This window comes from Pan paniscus, chromosome 6 (genome assembly GCF_029289425.2).
Source record: "Pan paniscus chromosome 6, NHGRI_mPanPan1-v2.0_pri, whole genome shotgun sequence".
In the NCBI taxonomy this organism is placed as follows: domain Eukaryota; kingdom Metazoa; phylum Chordata; class Mammalia; order Primates; family Hominidae; genus Pan; species Pan paniscus.
The window spans coordinates 161969258-161991259 of NC_073255.2; positions in this window are offsets into that span (position 1 = coordinate 161969258).

Below are 22002 nucleotides of genomic sequence, written 5' to 3' on the forward strand. Positions count from 1 at the left end.
AAGTGGGAGTTGAGGAATGAGAACACATGGACACAGGGAGGGGAACCTCACAGACTGGGGCCTGTCATGGGGTGGGGATCAAGATGAGGAAGAGCATTAGGACAAACACCTAATGCATGGGGGGCTTAAAACTTAGATGATGGGTTGATGGGTGCAGCAAACCACCATGGCACATGTATACATATGTAACAAACCAGCACATTCTACATATGTATCCCAGAACTTAGAGTAAAAAAAAAAAAAAAAAAAAAAAGCAAAAAGCAGAAAGCAGTGGGTTGTTGAAAAAGTTTGGAAAGAGAATCTGCTGAGACTACTTGGGTTTGGGCAAGGCAGACTGTAGGCCTTCAAATACTTAAAGATGCTCTATTTCTAGATATCCTTGGAGCAGTCTTCAAGTAGTTGCCACTGTTGAGATACTTTACATATAAACTTTTTGCTAGGTCAGCTCTCTTTAGTAATGTTTTCATTTAGATACACTCAGTCAATACATTTATTTAAATACATTTGAAGATGATAATTCCACCTTGACCAAGTATGTGTGCAGCCACCAAAAACAGTGTCATTGAAACATCACTCACACCTAAGTTTTGCTTGATTTACATAGAATTCACCTGTAAGCATGGTTGAATTAATCTGAGAGGTTACTATCTCAACAATTTGTTAGGTAGATTGTTACTAACTAAAATGAACAATGTATTTTGAAGAGCTTAATATTTAAACCATTTTAGACATGAACAAAAGTGTTTTTTTTTTTTCTGAAGTACTTAAGGCAATGCTAGGAGTGAAGAGTTAGAATAGCAATACATATATCCAGGTGTATGGAGAACCTGGAAGCCAGAGTTTGCATTAAATAACTCTCTTTGAAGCAAGGAAGCTTGTGAAACTGGATGTATTGTTTAAATAAATGGGTTTTAAAAATCTTACGCAAACAGGCACCTAGCAAATGGAAGGTCTTGCCATGGAGGGGGCTTTCTGGCTCCAACAGGATGCAAACCCATAGTGTTGCCTACGAGATGCCACAGCTGTGAACAGGTGAGCAAGAATAAGAAAGATAACCTGGGGTGAAAGAATTAGAAATAGGAGATAACTGAAAAAACTTAGAAAGGACTAAGGAAACATGAATGCTAAAAGCAGGTAAAATGACAAGGCCAGGGGATGAGTGTAAGTGGCCACAATCAGTATCTATACTGTGCAAACAGAATTCTGCATGAGTACCGGTCACTGAAGCCCTTTCCTCTTTCTCCTCATTCATGAGCATCACTAACTCTGTACCTACAGCCATAGTAACCTGTCTTGGCGATGAATAACAGTTGTATTGATTCTCACAGACTCCTTTTTTGCACAGCAACATATTTGGCCACATCTAGATCTAATATAATGCAAAGTCAACCAATTAAATAACAAATATTTTAGTCAAATCAGCCTTTTAACATTGGATAAATCAGGGATTTTGAAGCTCTTCAGGTCTATAACACATGTAGCTATTTCTTGGGATTTTTTTCTGCTAATTCTAGAATAGGCAAAGGACATGCAATTACAAAAAGGTCTTTTAAGGATACACAGACATTCTGCAGAAATATTGTAGGTTTGGTTCTAGACCACTGCATTAAGGAAATATCTCCATCAGATGAGACATGACATTTTTTAGTTTCCTTGACATATAAAAGTTATGTTTACATAATACTGCAGTCTATTAAGTGTGTAATAGCATTACGTCTAAAGACAAAATGTACATACTTTAATTTAAAAATGCTCCATTGCCAAAAATGCTAACAAGCATCTGAGCCTTTAGTGAGTCCTAGTGTTTTTGCTGGTGGAAGGTCTTGCCTGAATGCTGATGGCTGCTGACTGATCAGGTGATGGTTACTGAAGGTTTGGGTGGCTGTGGCAATTTCTTAAAATAAGACAACAATGAAGTTTGCTGCATCAATTAACTGTTATTTTAATGAATGGTTTCTCTGCAATGCGTGATATTGTTTGTTAACATTTTACCCCCACAGTAGAAGTTTCAAAATAGGAGTCAAACCTTTCAACCCTGTCTGTATTTAGTAACTAAGTTTATGTAATATTCTAAAACTTTAATTGAAATTTCAACAATGTTCATAGCGTCTTCACCAGGAGTAGTTTCCATCTTAATAAACCACTTCCGTATGTTTATTGCGGCACTATTCACAATAGCAAAGACTTGGAACCAACCCAAATGTCCAACAATGATAGACTGGATTAAGAAAATGTGGCACATATACACCATGGAATACTATGCAGCCATAAAAAAGGATAAGTCCATGTCCTTTGTAGGGACATGGATGAAGCTGGAAACCATCATTCTCAGCAAACTATTGCAAAGACAAAAAACCAAACACCGCATATTCTCACTCATAGGTGGGAATTGAACAATGAGAACACTTGGACACAGGAAGGGGAACATGACACACCGGGGCCTGTTGTGGGGTGGGGCGACGGGGGAGGGATAGCATTAGGAGATATACCTAATGTAAATGACGAGTTAATGGGTGCAGCACACCAACATGGCACATGTATACATATGCTACAAACCTGCACATTGTGCACATATAAAATTAAAAAAAAAAAACACTTTCTTTGCCCATCTATAAGAAGCAACTCCTCATTTGTTAAAGTTTTATCCTGAGATTACAGCAATTAAGTCACATCTTCAGGCTCTGCTTTTAACTTCAGTTTTCTTGCCATTTCTACAACATCTGTAGTTACTTCTTCCACCAAAGTCTTAAACTCCTCAAAATCTTTTATAGGATTTGGGACCAACTTTTTCCAGATGCCTGTTAATGTTAATATTTTGACCTTCTCCAATGAATCACAAATGTTCTTAATGGCAGCTAGAATGGTGGATACTTTCTAGAAGATTTTAAATTTACTTTGCTCAGACCCATCATAGGAAGCACTGTTTATGGTAGCTATAGCCTTACAAAATGTATTTGTTAAATAAGACTTGAAAGTTGAAAATATCCTTTGATCCATGGGCTGCAGAATGGATGTCATATTAGCAGGCATGAAAACAACATTAACTTCCTTGTACATCTCCATCAGAGCTCTTGTTTGACTAGACACATTGTCAGTGAGCAGTAGTATCTTGAAATAAATTTTTCTTTCTGAGCAGTAGGTCTCAACAGGGCTTTAAAAATTCAGTAAGCCATGGCTTTGTTGTTCCATTTACAGAGCACAGGCAGAGTTGATTTAGTATAATTCTGAAGGACCCTAGGATTTTCAGAATGATAAATTAGCATTGGCTTCAACTTAAAGTCACCATTTGCATTGGTCCCTAACAAGAGGGGCATCATGTCCTTTGAAGCTTTGAAGCCAGGCATTGAGTTCTCTTCTCTAGCTATCAAAGTCCTAGATGGCATCTTATTTTAAGAGAAGATTATTTTGTCTGTATTGAAAAATCTGCTGTTATGTGTAGCCACCTTCATCAATTGTCTTAGCTACATCTTGTGGATAAGTTGTGATTTATATTCTACATTAGCACTTACTGCTTCACTTTGCACTTCTATGTTATAGAGACAGCTTCTTTTTCTAAACTTCACAAATCAAGGTGTGGTAGTTTCAGACATTTCTTTTGCAGCTTCCTCATCTCTGTTAGACATCATAGAATTGATGAAAGTTAGGGTCTGGGTCTGGATTAGGCTTTGGCTTAACAAAATGTTGTGGCTAATTTTATTTTCTATCCAGACCACTAAAACTGTCCCCATACCAGCAGTAATACTGTATTACTTTTGTGTTAGTCCATTGTCATACTACTATGAAGAAATACCCAAGACAGGTAATTTATAAAGAAAAAGTGGTGTAATGGACTCACAGTTCCACATGGCTAGGGAGGCCTCACAATCATGGCAGAAGACAAAGGAGGAGCAAAGGCACATCTTAAATGGCAGCAGGAAATAAAACATGTGCAGGGGAACTGCCCTTTATAAAACCATCAGATCTTGTGAGACTTATTCACTATCATGAGAACAGCATGGGAAAATCAATCCCCATCGTTCAATTACCTTCCACTGGGTCTCTCCTATGACATGTGATGATTATGGGAGCTACAGTTCAAGATGAGATTTGGGTAGGGACACAGCCAAACCATATCATTCCACCTCTGCCTCTCCCAAATCTCATGTCCTCACATTTCAAACAAATCACGCCTTCCCAACAGTCCACCAAAGTCTTAACTCATTTTAGCAGTAACTCAAAAGTCCACAATCCAAAGTCTCATCTGAGACAAGGCAAGTCCCTTCTGCCTATGAGCCTGCAAAATCAAAAGCAATTAATTACTTCCCAGATACAATGGAGGTATAGGCATTGGGTAAATATGCTTATTCCAGATGGGAGAAATTGGCCAAAGCAAAGGGGCTACAAGTCCCATGCAAGTCTAAAAGCCAGCAGGGCAGTCAAACTTAAAGCTCCAAAATTATCTCTGACTGCATGTCTCACATACATGTCACACTTATGCAAGAGGTGAGTTCCCATGCCCACAGTGGTGGGCAGCTCCAACCCTGTGGCTTTGCAGCATATAGCCCCCCTCCTCGTTGCTTTCATGGGCTGGCATTGAATGCCTCTGGCTTTTCTATGTGCATGGTGCAAGCTGTTGTTTGATCTACCATTCTGGGGTCTGGAGGATGGTGGCCCTCTTCTCACAGCTCTACTAGGCAGTGTCCTAGTGAGGATTCTGTGTGAGGGCCCATACCCTACATTTCCTTTCCACACTGTCCTAACAGAGGTTCTCTATGAGGGCTCCACCCCTGCAGCACATCTCTGTCTGGACATCCAGGTGTTTCCATACATTCTCTGAAATCTAGGCAGAGGTTCCCAAACCTCAATTCTTGACTTCTGCATACCTGCAGGCTCAACACCATATGGAAGTTGCCAAGTCTTGGGTCTTGCACCCTCTAAAGCTATGGCTTGAGTTGTATCTTGGTCCCTTTTAACCACCGGCTGGAGCAGCGGTACACAGGGCCACAAGTCCCTGGGCTGCACAGAGCAGTGGGACCCTGGGATGGGCCCACAAAACCATTTTTCTCTCCAAGGCCTCTGGTCCCATCATAGGAGGGGCTTCCAGGAAGGTGTCTAATATGCCCTGGAGACATTTTCCCCATTGTTTTGGTGATTAACATTTGACTCTTTCTTACTTATGCAGATTTCTGCAGCAGGCTTCAATTTCTTCTCAGAAAATGTTTTTTTTTCTATCACATCATCAAGCTGTAAATTTTCCAAACTCTTATGCTCTGCTTCCCTTTAAATGTAAGTTCCATTCCAAACCATGTCTTTGTAAATGAGTAAAACTGAATGCTTTTAAGAGCACCCAAGTCACATCTTGAATGCTTTGCTGCTTACAAATTTCTTCTGCGCGATACCCTAAATCATCTCTCTCAAGTTCAAAGTTCCACAGATCTCTAGGGCAGTGGCAAAATGCCAGTCTCTTTGCTAAAGCATAAGAAGAGTCACCTTTGCTCTAGTTCCCAACAAGTTCCTCATCTCCATCTCAGGCCACCTCGGCCTGTACTTTATTGTCCATATCACTATTAACATATTGGTCAAAGCCATTCAGAACTCTAGGAAGTTCCAAACTTTCCCATGTCTTCCTGTCTTCTGAGCCCTCCAAGTCTCTAGGAAGTTCCAAACTTCCCCACATTTTCTTGTCTTCTTCTGATTCCTTCAAACTGTTTCAACCTCTGCCTGTTACCCAGTTCTACGGATGCTTCCATATTTTCCGGTATCCTTATAGCAGCACCCCACTCTACCAGTACCAATTTACTGTATTAGTCCATTTTCATACTATTATGAAGAAATACCTGAAACTGGGTAATTTATAAAGAAAAAAAGGTTTAATGGACTCACAGCTGCACACAGCTGGGGAGGCCTCACAATCATGGTGGAAGGCGATGGAGGAGCAAAGGCACGTCTTACATGGTGGCAGGCAAGAGAGCATGTACAGGGGAACTGCCCTTAATAAAACCATCAGATCTCATGAGACTTATTCATTATCATAAGAATAGCATGGGAAAACCTGATCCCATGATTCAATTACCTCCCACTAGGGATTATGGAAGCTACAATTTAAGATGAGATTTGCATGGGGACACAGTCAAACTATATCAAATTTCTTATCATTCATGCATTCACTGGAGTAGCACTTTCAATTTCCTTCAAAAACTTTTCCTTTGCATTCATAACTTGGCTAAATGTTCGGCACAACAGGCTTATCTTTTAGCCTGTGTCAGCTTTCAACAAGCATTAATCACTTAGTTTGATTATTTATCACTAAGCTTTTGATATAAAAATGAGGGACATGCCACTCTTTTTTTCACCTGAACACTTGGAGGCCATTGTATGATTATTAATTTTCCTTATTTCAATATTGTTGTGTCTCAGGGAATAGGGAGGCCCATGGATATGGATCTACATGGGGTAATAGCCAGTAGGTGAAGCAGTCATAACACACACAACATTTATCAATTAAATTTGCCACTGTATATGGGTATGGTTCCTGGCACCCTAAAACAATTATAATAGTAACCTAAAAGATCACTGATCACAGATCACCATAACAGATATAATAACAATAAAAAATTTGAAATAATTTGAGATTTACCAAAATGTGACACAGAGACATGAAGTGAGTACGTGTTGCTGGAAAAGTGGAGCTGATAGACTTGCTTGATGCAGGGTAGCCACAAACCTTCAACGTTTAAAAAGTGCAATATCTGCCAAGTGTAATAAAGTGAAGTGCAATAAAATGAGGAATGCCTGTACATGAAATATACTCCAGCCATTATCCCTTTTTTTGCACACTAGGTGATGGTATTATTGTTGTATTTCCAGCCTTTTCTCTATTTTCCCAGCAAAACTGACAAATAGTGGTGTAAAATTTCAGGGGCATGGTGACTGTGTTTTGTTAAGAACATCTTTGTAGGAAACCAGCCTTCTGTTCTTGGGAAATATTGAACATAGAATTGCTAGAGCTCAGAGCTAGAGTGATTCAAAGATTACCTAGCCTAGTTCTTATATTACTGGTGCTCATTCTTCTCCCTGGCATTTTTATCAATTTTGTATTTATTTGATTCCACCAGCAGACACTTACAGCACTATAAAGAGTACAATCATAGGTTGCCTAACAAAGGAGCTAGTTTCTGAGAAATGTGTTATCAGGTGATTTTGTCATTGTTTGGAAACCATTGACTGTACTTGCACAACTCTAAATGGTATAGCCTACTACCTACATAGGCTATATGGCATAGCCTACTGCTCCTGGATACAAACCTGCACAGCATGTTACTGTACTGAATACTGTAGGCAATTATAATACAGTGATGAGTATTTGCATATCTAAACATATCTAAGCATAAAAAAGGTACAGTAAAAATATAGTGTAAAAGATTAAAAAAAAGTAGACTTGTGTAGGGGACTTACCAGGACTGGAAGTTGTTCTGGGTGTGTCAGTGAGTGGATGGTAAGTGAATGTGAAGGCATAGAACATGACTGTTTACTACTATAGATATTTTAAATAATGTACACCTAGGCTATGCTAAATTCATAATTTTTTCCCTTCCTCAATAATAAATTAACTTTAGCCTACTGTAACTTTTTACTTTATAAACTTTTAACTTTTTCAACGTTTTTACTCTGTGGTTATAACACAGCTTAAAACACAAAACATATTGTACAGTTGTACAAAATTTTTTTAATAATCTTACTCTATAAGCATTTTTATTTAAAAAAAAAATTTTTTTTTTACTTTTTAAACTATTTTAAAAAACCAAGACACAATAGCTGGCACAGTGGCATGTGCCTGTAGTCCCAGCTACTCCAAAGGCTGAGGCGGGAGGATTGCTTGAGGTCAGGAGTTCAGTCTGGACAACATAGCAAGACTCCATCTTTATTGTAATAAGAAACCTCACCCAGCTACTTGAAAGGCTGAGGCAGTGGGAGTATCACTTGAGCTCAAGAATTTGAGCCTGTAATGAGCTATGATTATGACAGACTGCATTCTATCCTAGGCAACAGAGGGAGACTCTGTCTGTGAAACAAACACAGTAGCCTAGGCCTACACCGGGTCAGAATCATCAATATCACTGTCTTTCACCTCCTTATCTTGTCTCACTGGAAGGTCTTCAGGGGCAATAACATGCATGGAGCTGTCATCTCCTATGCTAACAATGCCTTCTTCTGGAATATCCCTGAATGACCTGCCTGAGACTGTTTTAAGATTAACTTAAAAAAATAAGTAGAAGGTGTCTACTCTAAAATAATGATGAGATGTATAGTATAGTAAATACATAAACCAGTAACATAGTCATTTAGTATCATCAAATGATATGGCTTGGCTGTGACCCACCCAAAATCTCATCTTGAATTGTAATAATCACCACGTGTCAAGGGTGGGACCAGGTGGAGATAATTGAATCATGGGTCAGTTTCCGCCGTTCTGTTCTCGTGATAGTGAGTGAGTTCTTAGAAGATCTGATGGTTTTATAAGGGGCTTCCCCCTTGGCTTGGCTGTTATTCTCTGATTCTTTCTCCTGCCACACTGTGAAGAGGCGCCTTCTGCCATGATTGTAAGTTTCCTGAGGCCTCCCCCAGCCATGAGGAACTGTGAGTCAATTAAATCTCTTTTCTTTATAAATTATCCAGTTTGGGATATGTTTTTATTAGAAGCATTAGAACAGACTGATACACCTAGTATTATGTACTGTACATAATTATATGTGCTATGCTTTTATACAACTAGTAGTGCAGTAGGTTTGTTTACACAAGCATCCCCACAAACATGTGAGTAATGTGTTGTGCTATGACATTGCGACAGCTACTGCATCACTAGGAGATAGGAACTTTTCAGCTCCATTTTAATCTTATAGGACCACAGTTGTATATATGGTCTGTCATTGATTGAAACATTGCTATGTGGTACATAACTGTACGTTTATTGCCCAAAAAGTAATGTCCCTTCAAACCACTCCCAAATTAGTTTCATTAAGCTTATGTAAGTCTCAGTCATAATACCTCCAAAGATCACAAGTGACTATGATATACTCTGTGTGGTTGTATCCTTTTCTTCCTTTCCTTATATTTATACCCACAATTTACTTATTCCAATATTTAAATGTATGTCATGAAACCATCAATATAGGGTTGTGGAATGGGGAATGGCTACATTCTTTAAGTGGCACCCAGTTCACTGTAATTTTAAATGATTAAATGATCATAATAACAAGTTAAGTGTATGTGTTTAAGAGTATAAAAAGTTAAGTTGTGGATAATCTGCATTCAGTGTTATTAAAGGTAGAAGACAGGGTTGTGAAATTTTAAAAAGCAGGATAAAAGTATTCAAGAGAAATGAAGTGTAATAAGGAGTAATCTAAAATGATTACAGATAAATCAGTGCTTAAAGATTGAAAATCATCTCTATGAGATGACTCAAGAATCAGAAAATTACTTTGGATGTTGGTAGAGTTGGCAAAATGACATATCTATATCCTACTTGGTCAGGTTTCACTATCTAATGTCTATTAGTAAATTAATTATTTTTACAACTAGAAATTCAACTAAGTATTTAAAAGCTAAGGATATAGGAAGAATTACAGACTGATAGAGAAGATGGGAGAAAAGAAAGAACAGAATAAAGAGGGGAAAAGAGAGAAAAGAGAGGGAAGAGGTAGGGCTGGGGGCAGTGGCTCACGCCTGTAATCCCAGCACTTTGGGAAGCTGAGGTGGGAGGATCACCTGATGTCAGGAGTTCGAGACCAGCCTGACCAACATGGAGAAACCCTGTCTCTATTAAAAACACAAAATCAGTCAGGCGTGGTGGCACATGCCTGTAATCCCAGCTACTCGGGAGGCTGAGGCAGGAGAATTGCTTGAACCCGGGAGGCGGAGGTTGCGGTGAGCCAAGATAGTGCCATTGCACTCCAGCCTGGGCAACAAGAGCGAAGCTCCATCTCAAAAAAAAAAAAAAAAAAAAAAATGAGAGGGAAGAGCAGAAAAGAAGAGAGGAGGGAGAGAGAGAAGAAAGAAAGATTGTGGGTACAGGATGCCGAATAACTTGATTTATAGTCACTCAAATCTTTTTAAAGATCAAATGGACCAAACAAAATAAATACAACAACAAAAGTCTGATGAGTGTTTAAGGTTTGTACTTTTAAAATGTTTATTCTTGAGTTTTGCATTCACATCTAGAGGAAAAGTCACAAGGCCCAGAACTAGCTATCAATTCCTAAAATAATTAAAAAGCCTGTAAGTATACATCACCCGGTAAACTCTCAGGGAATTGGTCTCTCTAATTTTTCTCAGCTAATTTTGGTGCTGAATTAACATTTTCCTGAGCTTCTGTGTGGAAATGCCATCTGCTCTATAAATGTAAAGCATGTAGAAATGCTCTTCAGTCATTCCCAATGAGCCCCTACCTCATTATATATATTTATTATATATACACATATATATTTATTACACATATACACATTATATTTATTATATATACACATATATGTGTGTGTATATATTTATATACACATTTATATATTTATTATATATACACATATGTGTGTGTGTGTGTGTATATATATATATATTTATTTATTTATTTATTTTTGAGACGGGGTCTCAATCTGTCACACAGGCTGGAGTGCAGTGTTGCTATCTCAGCTCACTGCAACCTCTGCCTCCTGGGCTTAAGCCATCCTCTGAAGTCAGCCTCCTGAATAGCTGGGACTTCAGGCATGCACCACCACACCCAGCTAATTTTTTTAATTTTTGTAGAGTCAGGGTCTCACTTTGTTTCCTGGGCTGGTCTCTTGGGCTCAAGTGATCCTCCTGCCTCCACCTCCCGCCTCCACCTCCCAAAGTGCTGGGATTACAGGCATGAGCCACTGTGCTCGACCCCTACCTCATTAATGAATCATTAAAGAAAATTATTTATTTTTTCTCTATTAGGAAAGGGGCATTATAAAGAGGGAAAAAATAATGAAAATAACATTTCAGAAATGCAGTTATTGATTTACTTACTATACTATGATAACCTTTGAGTTAAAGATAAACAAATAATGTAACTAACTGGGAGCATTTTCTTTGGGTTAAGACTTTTACTATCATTTAGAAATCAAAGTTTGTTGGACCGTGGACAAAAATTAGTGGACTGAGGCTGTCCTTCATAACTTCTTAGTTTCTGCTGTCTCTTCTTCATTAAATGAGGTGTCCTCTCCCTCCTGCCAGACACTGGCTACTCTAATGCTTCCAAGGCAATTCTACACCACTTTTGTAGGACTTATGTGACTGTAGTGTATTATCTGCCTTTGTGTCCAGTTGCACTAGGCTGACAGCTCCTTGAGGACAGTACCTGCTTGTTTATGATTATATATTTAATAACTTTAACCACTGTCCAGTGAAGGCAAAGTCCCCACTTCTGGGATGCAGGTTACACCACATAATAGCAGAGTGTCAGTGAATTTTTCATAGAATAACTTGCCCCAACCCAACTTACACAAATCATGCCATAATTTATTAACTATTTATTGGGCACCTGCTTGAGTCAAGCACTCTTCCTGGGACTGAGGACAGATTTGTAAATGAAACTGACCATGTCCCTGACCTCATGCAACGTGAATTCTAGTAGGAAGACATATGAATAAATAAAGATACAGTTATACCAGTATAAGAATAAATAGAAGGCAGAATAAAAATGTAAATTGTAATGAGGGTAGTATTTCAGTTAGATGGTCAGTTTAAGTTGAATGATCATATTTTTCTGGATTTCTGAATGTACCTTCTTACTTAAGGCTTTGGCCTGCCTGTCTTATTAGGTGCCAAGTTCCACATATTTGGTCTAGAATTTTCTATTGTTTCCTTTTGACTTTCCTTTGGCTAGGACCACCTTTAGCTATAAGACAAACCCCCATCACATCTATTTTGAGCTGTCTTCAGAACACCATATATCTAAATGGAAGGGGAAGGGGCTCCAATGATGAAGTATATAGTGGCAACCCGTTTGTGGATCTACCCAGTACCTCTTCTCTTTTTCTGAGACCTCCACTTCTCTTTTAGGGACAATCTTTACATTCCATTTAAGTATGGCTTCTCTTAAGAATTGACACCATTCTATCTAATCCCTGTGCCAGTCACAGAGTGGGGCAATTATACAAGCTAAGATAATCACAGTAATCTATCTTTCTGATTACAGTGATTAGTGTGAAGATGGGCATTTAGCTCAAACTAGGCCAGAATTCTTGTTCAGGATTTTAAAAGTAGAACAAGTAGGTAAGAATGTCTTTTTTCTCTGATCACAGAGTCCTAGGGTGTTATGTTATTAAAGTTATTCAGAAAACAGAATCCATTCTAGGTATTCCTGTTGTTATGGGGTTTTAATATGGAGAACTAGGAGTTTACACTTATTGGAAGAGCTGAGGAGTTAAGGTTGGAGAAACCACCACTGTCTTTTTCCACTGTGGAACTGCAGCTCTTCCAGAATTAGGGATAGTCTCTAGGAATTTCCCACCAATTGCTGCAGTCTGCTGCAGTAAAGTGGCAAATCAGGGTGCTGATGTGAGTCTTACTATGTTCATCTGTGCTCTTTCTCTCCCACCTTCCAAATTTTGTTTGAGTGCTTCTCATTCCAAAGTTAACACCCATACTATACAACAAAGGAGATTCTTGGAAATGTATTTCCTAGTTTTTCTTCTATGTTACAGAGTCCTCAGAAGGGAAGATAGTGTTAATGTAGAATTGATAACACAGAATGCACCACTGCTGTGATCCTTATATCTTGGCTGGCCATTACCCCTCCACTTGGAAATGAAAAAGATAAACTAAGTGAAGCAGTGAGAAGAGAAAAAGGGAGAGGAAGGTAAGACAGAGACGGGGAGGGAGAAACCCAAGTGTATATGTTTAATCAGGAAATAGTTTCTATTATTTTAGGAGGGATGGCTAAGTCTTTAGAGTTTATTTTAATGTATAGATTACCCCCACTTTTAATTTTTTATTATACTTTATTTATTGAATAAATCCAGTTGATTTTGACCTTTGGGCTTTCCCAGATTCTTGGGTCTATTGCATTCCCATGAGATAGTTTAACATGCTTCCCTGTCCTTTGTGTTAGAAATTGGATCTAGAGGTCGGATTCCAGTTATGTTGAATTTGTTTGGCAAAACTACTTCATAGCTTTTAATTGTGTTCTTTCAGGAGACAAAATCTTTGTTTGTCTTTTTGTTATGGTAGTATAGATGTTCAATGTCTATCACATTGACTCCATTAAGAATATGTATGACCGGGCATGGTGGCTCTTGCCTGTTATCCCAGCACTTTGGGAGGCTGAGGCAGGTGGATCACCTGAGGTCAGGAGTTCGAGACCAGCCTGGCCAGCATGGCAAAGCCCTATTTCTACTAAAAAAAAAAAAAAAATACAAAAATTAGCCCAGCATGGTGGCTCATGCCTGTAATCCCAGCTACTCGGGAGGCTGAGGCAGGACACTTGCCTGAACCCAGGGGGCAGAGGTTGCCGTGAGCTAAGATTGCACCATTGCCCTCCAGCCTGGGCAACAGAGCAAGACTCAATCTCAAAAAGAAAAAAAAAAGAATATTTATTTGTTCATATGGTAATTTCTTAAAGGAAAACTTCTCATATAAGAAAGGAAAATATGTAATAACAAAAATTAATTTCCTGCAATCTTCCAAAGGAGAATAATATATTTTAAAAGTATAAATTTTAAAGTTCTATTTTTAAAACACCTCAGCAAGAGAAATATTGTATATAGTCATACACACATGTATAATTAAGACCATATCAGAAAACCTATACATAAGATGCTCTCATTAATCCTTCATTATTATTTATTTGATCTTAATTTTCACATTCTAAATTTTAGTTCCTTAATAACTAGTAGCGAATCTATGATAGAAAATTGTCTGGAAGATCTAATGACCTAATGGCAATGATAGCCTAGAGAGAGAAATTTTTTCTTTCACTGTAAGTATTTATTGCATTCAATACACCCAAAGGTGAATATGTTTGAACACACAGAACATTTTTGTATTCAATAAATATGTATTTCAACAAACAGCCCAATAAAACAGTTTTCCAAAAGCGCTCTACACAAAGTCTTAATTTCATTAAAGGAACACCTTTGTGTTTAAACCACTCAAGGCAATGTTACCAATATAGAGGATTTTGACTATTTAAGTTGATATAAAACTTAATTTGGCGGCAAGTTTTTTTAACATAATTTGAATATTCGTCCCTGCCCAAATCTCATGTTGAAATGTAATCCCTAGCCAGTGTTGGAGGTGAGGCTTGGTGGGAGGTGTTTGAATTATGGGGGTGGATCCCTCATGCATGGCTTGGGCCTTCCCCTTGGTGCTAAGTGAAATCTAGCTCATTTAAAAGTGTGTGGCACCTCACCCACCACTCTCTCTCTCTCTTGCTCCTGCTTTTGCTATGTGATGTGCCAGGTTCCTCTTTGCCTTCAACCATGAGTAACAGCTCCCTGAGGCCTCCCCAGAAGCAGAGTAATGCTGGTGCCATTCTTACACAGCCTGCAGAACCGTGAGCCAATTAAACCTCTTTTCTTTATAAATTGCCCAGTATCAAGTATTTCTTTACAACAATGCAAGAACAGCCTAACTACAGTGCACATGGAGAATTTATTGCAAACTATGTGGTATACAGACTATTTTTGTTTTTGTCACTCAGTGACATTCAATCATCTCTTAAATCATCCACAGACAAGAAATTGTGGCGGTAGTCAATGATCGTAATTAAAAGCAAGGATCCTACTTTCAGGACAGTGGCATCAAGTATACCACTTTGAAAGTGATTTTTTTTGGTTTGAGATTTTTGTAATGATTGCATGTTTACATCCTAAAATTATTCCATATGGCTTGTAGGAAACAAACATGCCATTTAGGTCTGCTGTAGCCTTATTTAAAGGTTTCCCTCTCAACACTACAGTATATAGCAAAGAAAAAAACCAGACCACTAACAGAACATCTCACTATCTGTTGATATTCAGAGGAGCAAAGCTTGAAAAGGGTTTTGAAAAGGATGTTAGAAAGCAAGAATTTCTAGAACATATGATGACTAGCCTATATAGTTGAGTGCTTATAAATCACCTAAATGTATATTGAAGTGTTTAGAGAGATTGACTTTTATTTAACTTCTTGTTAAGAATTATCTAAATCAAAGATCAAGCTGTAAGATGATGACAAATTTATCTACTAGTGAATCTTATTTATATAGCAGAGCAATAGCACATTTAAGAACTTGTAAATTTAGATTCTCCTCAGATGTGAAGACGTTAACACTACGCTATGATTCAACAATTAGCACATTACAAATATGTTACTTTTCAGATATTTGGATGCAATAACATTTTTTGACATTTGAACACTAGTAAATTTTTGTCATAAAGTACTTATTTCAGAATAATTTAAATTTTAAAAATGTGGTACTCTCACTTCTGCTTTTTTTTCTCCTTTTGTGGACAAAAACACAAAATATGAATTGATTTATGTTTAAAAGTTGAAAATAACACCTACGTAGGTGCTAATCAGCAGGTTTTGCTTTCTACTTCTTGTGAACAAGAAAAGAGAGCTTTAACTCAGTACTCGCACATCTTCAAGTTTTTGAATTATTCACTGGGCTAGAGCTTCATGCTCTGGCTGAGCTGACATTTCAGGTAAGCTTCTCAAGGGAAGTGTGCTTCCTAGAGACAAGGAGATTTATATAAGCACACGACAATAAAGCATGGGTAAGTACAACCTAGGCAACCCATGTGTGGGTGCCATTCATTTGAGTTAAACAGTTACTAAAAGTATTTACTGCCTTGTGAATAGAAAACAAGACACTTGAGTTGGATGAAAATATCATCTGTCTGAATATCATAAACAGAATTTGAAGCTACATGGACTAACAAGTCTGTCCTGAACTGAGTTTCTGGGTGGAAGAGTCTAATTGAAACAATTGTTGACTTTTTATTAGGTAATGAATATATTTGTTTTTAAGCTTAGATTTCAATTTGTTATATGGTTTGCTTAATAAAGTCCCAAATATTTTTATGATATAAACTACCTCTTTCAAAAAAGAAATAGATTAAAAAAATTAAAAAACCAAAGGGATTTAACTTGTAGTGCTAAGCTGAGAAATTATTTTTCTATTATGTTTAAGATAATATAATTTACTAAAATTTGATTTGGATATATTTCTTCAGGAATAAAACTCATATATGAAGCAAGATACTGAAAGAATATAATGTAGACATCAATCTAAATAAATGGAAAAAGTTTAAAAATTATTTCTTTGTATTAACATATGATCAAAATTGACAGTTTGACATAGCCAAAGAATTAACCAACTCAATTACTAATCAGTGAAATAGACAAATTGTTCTCAGATACAGTCTGAAATCTATTAATAAATTCTGTGGTCATAAGTTATCACATACTTTCCATATGAATTTTCAAGCTCCGAATCAATGAGTAAGATTATCACACCATGTTTGTGACAATCAACAATTTAAAATGGAGAATAAGATAACAATATAGGCTTGATTAAAAGGGCTTAGCCATAGATATTATGAAAACAGGCAATGTGTGACTGCTTTAAAGCAACATACATATGTCTGAGGATTCTCAGCAGGGATTACGCCTGGGTTTAGCACCATTTTCAAGTATTTCAGCAAAATAACATTGGAGTGAATGGAATAATAACTTGTGTTTTAGGAATAAAATAGTTACCTTATTGCATTATATTGCTTCCCTTCAGTGCTTGTTATCATAGGGGAAAAAAACAAAAACAAAAACAAAATTTGGGCTTTGGCCCAATTCCAAATCCATTTTTTGCTGAAACAAAAATACTTTGTTATGGAATGGATTTTAGTATGTTGACAAAACAAGCAAACAAAAATCTAGAACAATATCATCTCTGGTCACATAGCAAGTCTCAACAAATCACAGACATGAGCAATATCACTAAATAATGCAAATTTTCTTTAACACAAGTTATCATGGAAAGGGGCAGCTCAGGAACAGAGTGAAAAGATAAAAATTAAATCCTAGAAAAATGTACATGTGCTGCTCTGAGATGCAGAGTAAAGAGCTGAAATTATTTCCCAATATTTTGACTTCACCTGACAAAACCATCTAGCCAAAAAAAGAGAATTAGAGGGTGAAAGAGAGAGACAATTCATTGTAATATTCTGTTCACTACTAAGAGTCAAAAGTGAAAACAGCAATTTTAGTCTCCTGTAATTTTGAGGAGTAGTATACTAGTATACTTTATTTTTCTCTATGTAATAGATTCTCTGCATGCACTGAACAATTCCATTAGAAAAATGTTAAAAATAAATGGTATAAATTGCATATTATTATTATTCCTGTATTTATGCTAACAGAGTTGTTATTGAGTATGGATTTTTTTGGTCTGTGACTATAATCATCTATGATTTCTTTCTTTTTGACAAGAGTCCAAGGACAATTTGATGCCACCATTTCTTCTGGATCAGTTACCATTAGTGACCTATAAATATAGTGAAATAAGTTACTATTACCCTGAGGCAGCAAGGATTTTAGGACTCAGACTCCGTCTTTCTGCCCTTCGTCCTATCTCACCTTAGTGGAACGGAATGCCTCAGTACATTTTGTGACAACCTATATAGCTTGATGGGTTAGTTTGCTCACTGGGTAATACAGTTACAATAATTTATACCTCATATTGTCCTACAAATGCCCTGGCTCTGGGCTCCACTCTACTTAATACTTCTTCACAGAAACTTTCAAGGCCAAAATGTATCTTAAGATATTCATAAGCAACCCTTACCAAAAATGATTGTACAAATATTCATTTGGGGTGAGGGATTATCTAGGTTTCTTTTTTTTTTTTTACCTTTTCAAAAAAAATTGTCTCATTGTGATTGCAGTGAAGTTAAAAGTTGTTATCCAGTTGGTGCTAGCTATCACAATGAAAAGATTTTATTTCGGATCTGGATCATTTCCATTCCAATAAATAAATCAACAAGCACATTTTCGTGTCTCTGTCTTTTTAAGTGTGCATGCCACAATTTTGCTAGGGTTGCTTAGCAACCACAAAGTAGTGAGCTAGCAGGATTGAAGAGTGCAATAAAATAAGCAGTTATATTTATGTACTTACATTGAGAGGGATCACGTTGGTATGGTCAGCCTACAGGCCTATGAAATTTACAGCATTCATTGTTAAAATTGTGGGCCAGTTTTACAATAGTTATCTTTAGTCATCAAGTCCAATTGCATTACAGTGCTGAGGAATACCATCTGCTGGTTTCTTACGTAGTTATTCACTATATTACCACTCAGGCTTTGTAAAGATTTCAATGAGCAGTTTACTCTTAAAATAGATGGTATATAAGAAAGATTTAAGTAGAGTTCCCAAGCATCCTTTTTCAACATTTTAAAACTTACGGCAGGATTTGGTTTGTTTTTCTTCCTTCTGTTTGTTTCATGAATTCTATCTTAATGGTTTAACTGGAAAACACTTAGTGAATGTAATATGTTTTAAGAGACACAACTGAAATTTTTGTCTATATAAAGTCAAAGGAATAAAATATCCAGCTCACTTACAGTAGCAAGTATGCTACAAATATATGCTAATTGAATAGCCATAAGTTTAATTACTTTTGATCAGAAAATTCTCCCTTATTTACATTAAGGAATACACATTGAAAGCTTTAGAAGAACATGGTCTAAATGCTATAAATGGGTCTGCTTTGTGGGCCACTAAGAAGGCCATTTATTCAATCATCTTTCTTTTTAAATTATACTTTAAGTTCTGGGATACACGTGCAGGACATGCAGGTTTTATTACATAGGTATACATGTGCCATGGTGGTTGCTGAACCTATCAACCCATCATCTACATTAGGTATTTCTCCTAATGCTATTCCTCCCCTTCCCCCTAACCCCCGACAGGCCCCGGTGGGTGATGTTCCCCTCCCTGTGCCCATATGTTCTCATTGTTCAACTCCCACTTATGAGTGATAACATACGGTGTTTGGTTCTCTGTTCCTGTGTTAGTTTGGTGAGAATGATGGTTTCCAGCTCCATCCGTGTCCCTACAAAGGACATGAACTCATTCTTTTTTATGGCTGCATAGTATTCCATGGTGTATATGTGCCACATTTTCTTTATCCAGTCTATCATTGCTGGGCATCTGGGTTGGTTCCAAGTCTTTGCCATTGTGAACAGTGCTGCAATAGACATATGTGTGCATGTGTCTTTATAGTAGAATGATTTATAATCCTTTGGGTATATACCCAATAATGGGATTGCTGGGGCAAATGATATTTCTGGTTCTAGATCCTTGAGGAATCACCACACTGTCTTCCACCATGGTTGAACTAATTTACACTCCCACCAAGAGTATAAAAGCGTTCTTATTTCTCCACATCCTCTCCAGCATCTGTTGTTTCCTGACTTTTTAATGATTACCATTCTAACTGGCGTAAGATGGTATCTCATTGTGGTTTTGATTTGCATTTCTCTAATGACCAGTGATGATGAGCTTTTTTTCATATGTTTGTTGGCCGCAGAAATGTCTTCTTTGAGAAGTGTCTGTTCATATCCTTCACCCACTTTCTGATGGGGTTGTTTTTTTACTTGTAAATTTGTTTAAGTTCCTTGTAGATTCTGGATATTAGCCCTTTGTCAGATGTAGATAGATTGTAAAAATTTTCTCCCATTCTATAGGTTGCCTGTTCACTCTGAGGATAGTTTCTTTTACTGTGCAGAAGCTTTTTAGTTTAATTAGATCCCAGTTGTTAATTTTGACTTTTGTTGCCATTGCTTTTGTTGTTTTAGTCATGAAGTCTTTGCCCATGCCTATGTCCTGAATGGTATTGCCTAGGTTTTCTTCTAGGGTTTTTATGGCTTTAGGTCTTACGTTTAAGTCTTTAATCCATCTTGACTTAATTTTTGTATAAGGTGTAAGGAAGGGTCCAGTTTCAGTTTTATGCATTTGACTAACCAGTTTTCCAAACATCATTTATTAAATAGGGAATCCTTTCCCCATTGCTTGTCTTTGTCAGATTTGTCAAAGATCAGATGGTTGTAGATGTGTGGTGTTATTTCTGAGGCCTCTGTTCTGTTCCATTGGTCTATATATCTGTTTTGGTACCAGTACTATGCTGTTTTGGTTACTATAGCCTTGTAGTATAGTTTGAAGTCAGGTAGTGTGATGCCTCCAGCTTTGTTCTTTTTGCTTAGGATGGTCTTGGCTATATGGGCTCTTTTTTGGTTCCATATGAAATTTAAAGTAGTTTTTTCTAATTCTTTGAAGAACGTCAGTGGTAGCTTGGGGAATAGCACTGAATCTATAAATTAGGCAGTATGGGCCTTTTCACGATATTGATTCTTCCCATCCATGAGCATGGAATGTTTTTCCATTTGTTTGTGTCCTCTCTTATTTCCTTGAGCAGTAGGTTTGTAGTTCTCCTTGAAGAGGTCCTTCACATCCCTTGTAAGGTGTATTCCAAGGTATTTTACTCACTTTGTAGCAATTGTGAATGGGCGTTCGTGCATGATTTAGCTCTCTGTTTGTCTATTATTGGTGTATAGGAATGCTTGTGATTTTTGCACATTGATTTTGTATCCTGAGATTTTGCTGAAGTTGCTTCTCAGCTTAAGGAGTTTTTGGGCTGAGACGATCGGGTTTTCTAAATATACAATCATGTCATCTGCAAACCGAGATAATTTGACTTCCTTGTTTCCTATTTGAATACCCTTTATATCTTTTTCTTGCCTGATTGCCCTGGGCAGAACTTCCAATACTATGTTGAATAGTCGTGGTGACAGAAGGCATCCTTGTCTTATATCGATTTTCAAAGGGAATGCTTCCAGCATTTCGCCCCTCCCCCCACAAAGCTTTTGCGTCCCAGGTCAATTTCAGACTGCTGTGCTGGCAGCAAGAATTTCAAGCCAGTGGATCTTAGCTTGCTGGGCTCCGTGAGAGTGGGATCCGCTGAGCTAGACACTTGGCTCCCTGGCTTCAGCCCTTTTTCCAGGGGAGTGAACGGTTCTGTCTCGCTGCCGTTCCAGGTGCCACTGGGGTATGAAAAAAAAACTCCTGCATCCAGTTTGGTGTCTACCCAAACGGCCACCCAGTTTTGTGCTTGAAATCAAGGGCCCTTGTGGTATAGGCACCCGAGGGAATCTCCTGGTCTGTGGGTGGTGAAGACCATGCGAAAAGTGTAGTATCCGGGCCGGAATGCTCCGTTCCTCATGGCACAGTCCCTCATGGCTTCCCTTGGCTAGGGGAGGTAGTTCCCCGACCGCTTTCGCTTCCCGGGTGAGGTGACACCCCAGCCTGCTTCTGCTCGCCCTCCATGGGATGCACCCACTGTATAACCAGTCCCAGTGAGATGAACCGGTACCTCAGTTGGAGATGCAGAAATCACCTGCCTTCTGCGTTGGTCTCGCTGGGTGCTGTACACTGGAGCTGTTCCTATTTGGCCATCTTGCCCAGGAACCTCTCAATCATCGTTTAGAAGCTTATTATTTGTTATTATACACTGACCTGATCATTAAGGGAAGAAAAAAAGTTTTTTTGTTTTTTTTTTTTTTTGCCATCCGGAAAGTCACAATATAGTGAAAGTGCTAATATTGATATATTTTAAACAGGTGCTATTGTGGAGGTGCATACCCAACAGTTTGATAATGTAGAGGAAGTGATAGCTTTGTCTGGTGGAATCTGGGTCGACCTCACAGAGGAGCTGTTATTTGTTCTGGATATTGAACAGTGACAAGGATTCAGTGGGAGAGAAAGAGGCGAGGGTAAGTACACTCAATGACACTGAGTGCATTTTCCTGTGGATGGGTAATGGGGAGCTGGGCTCAGAAGCAGGCACATTCAGGGGACAACCACTCTGCCCCAGCTGTCTGGAAGTGATACTGGGTCATGTGGAATTGGAAGACATACCACCATAGAGGTAAATTTAGTCCAGCTGGTTTTGCAAAGAAATTTATTCTGGA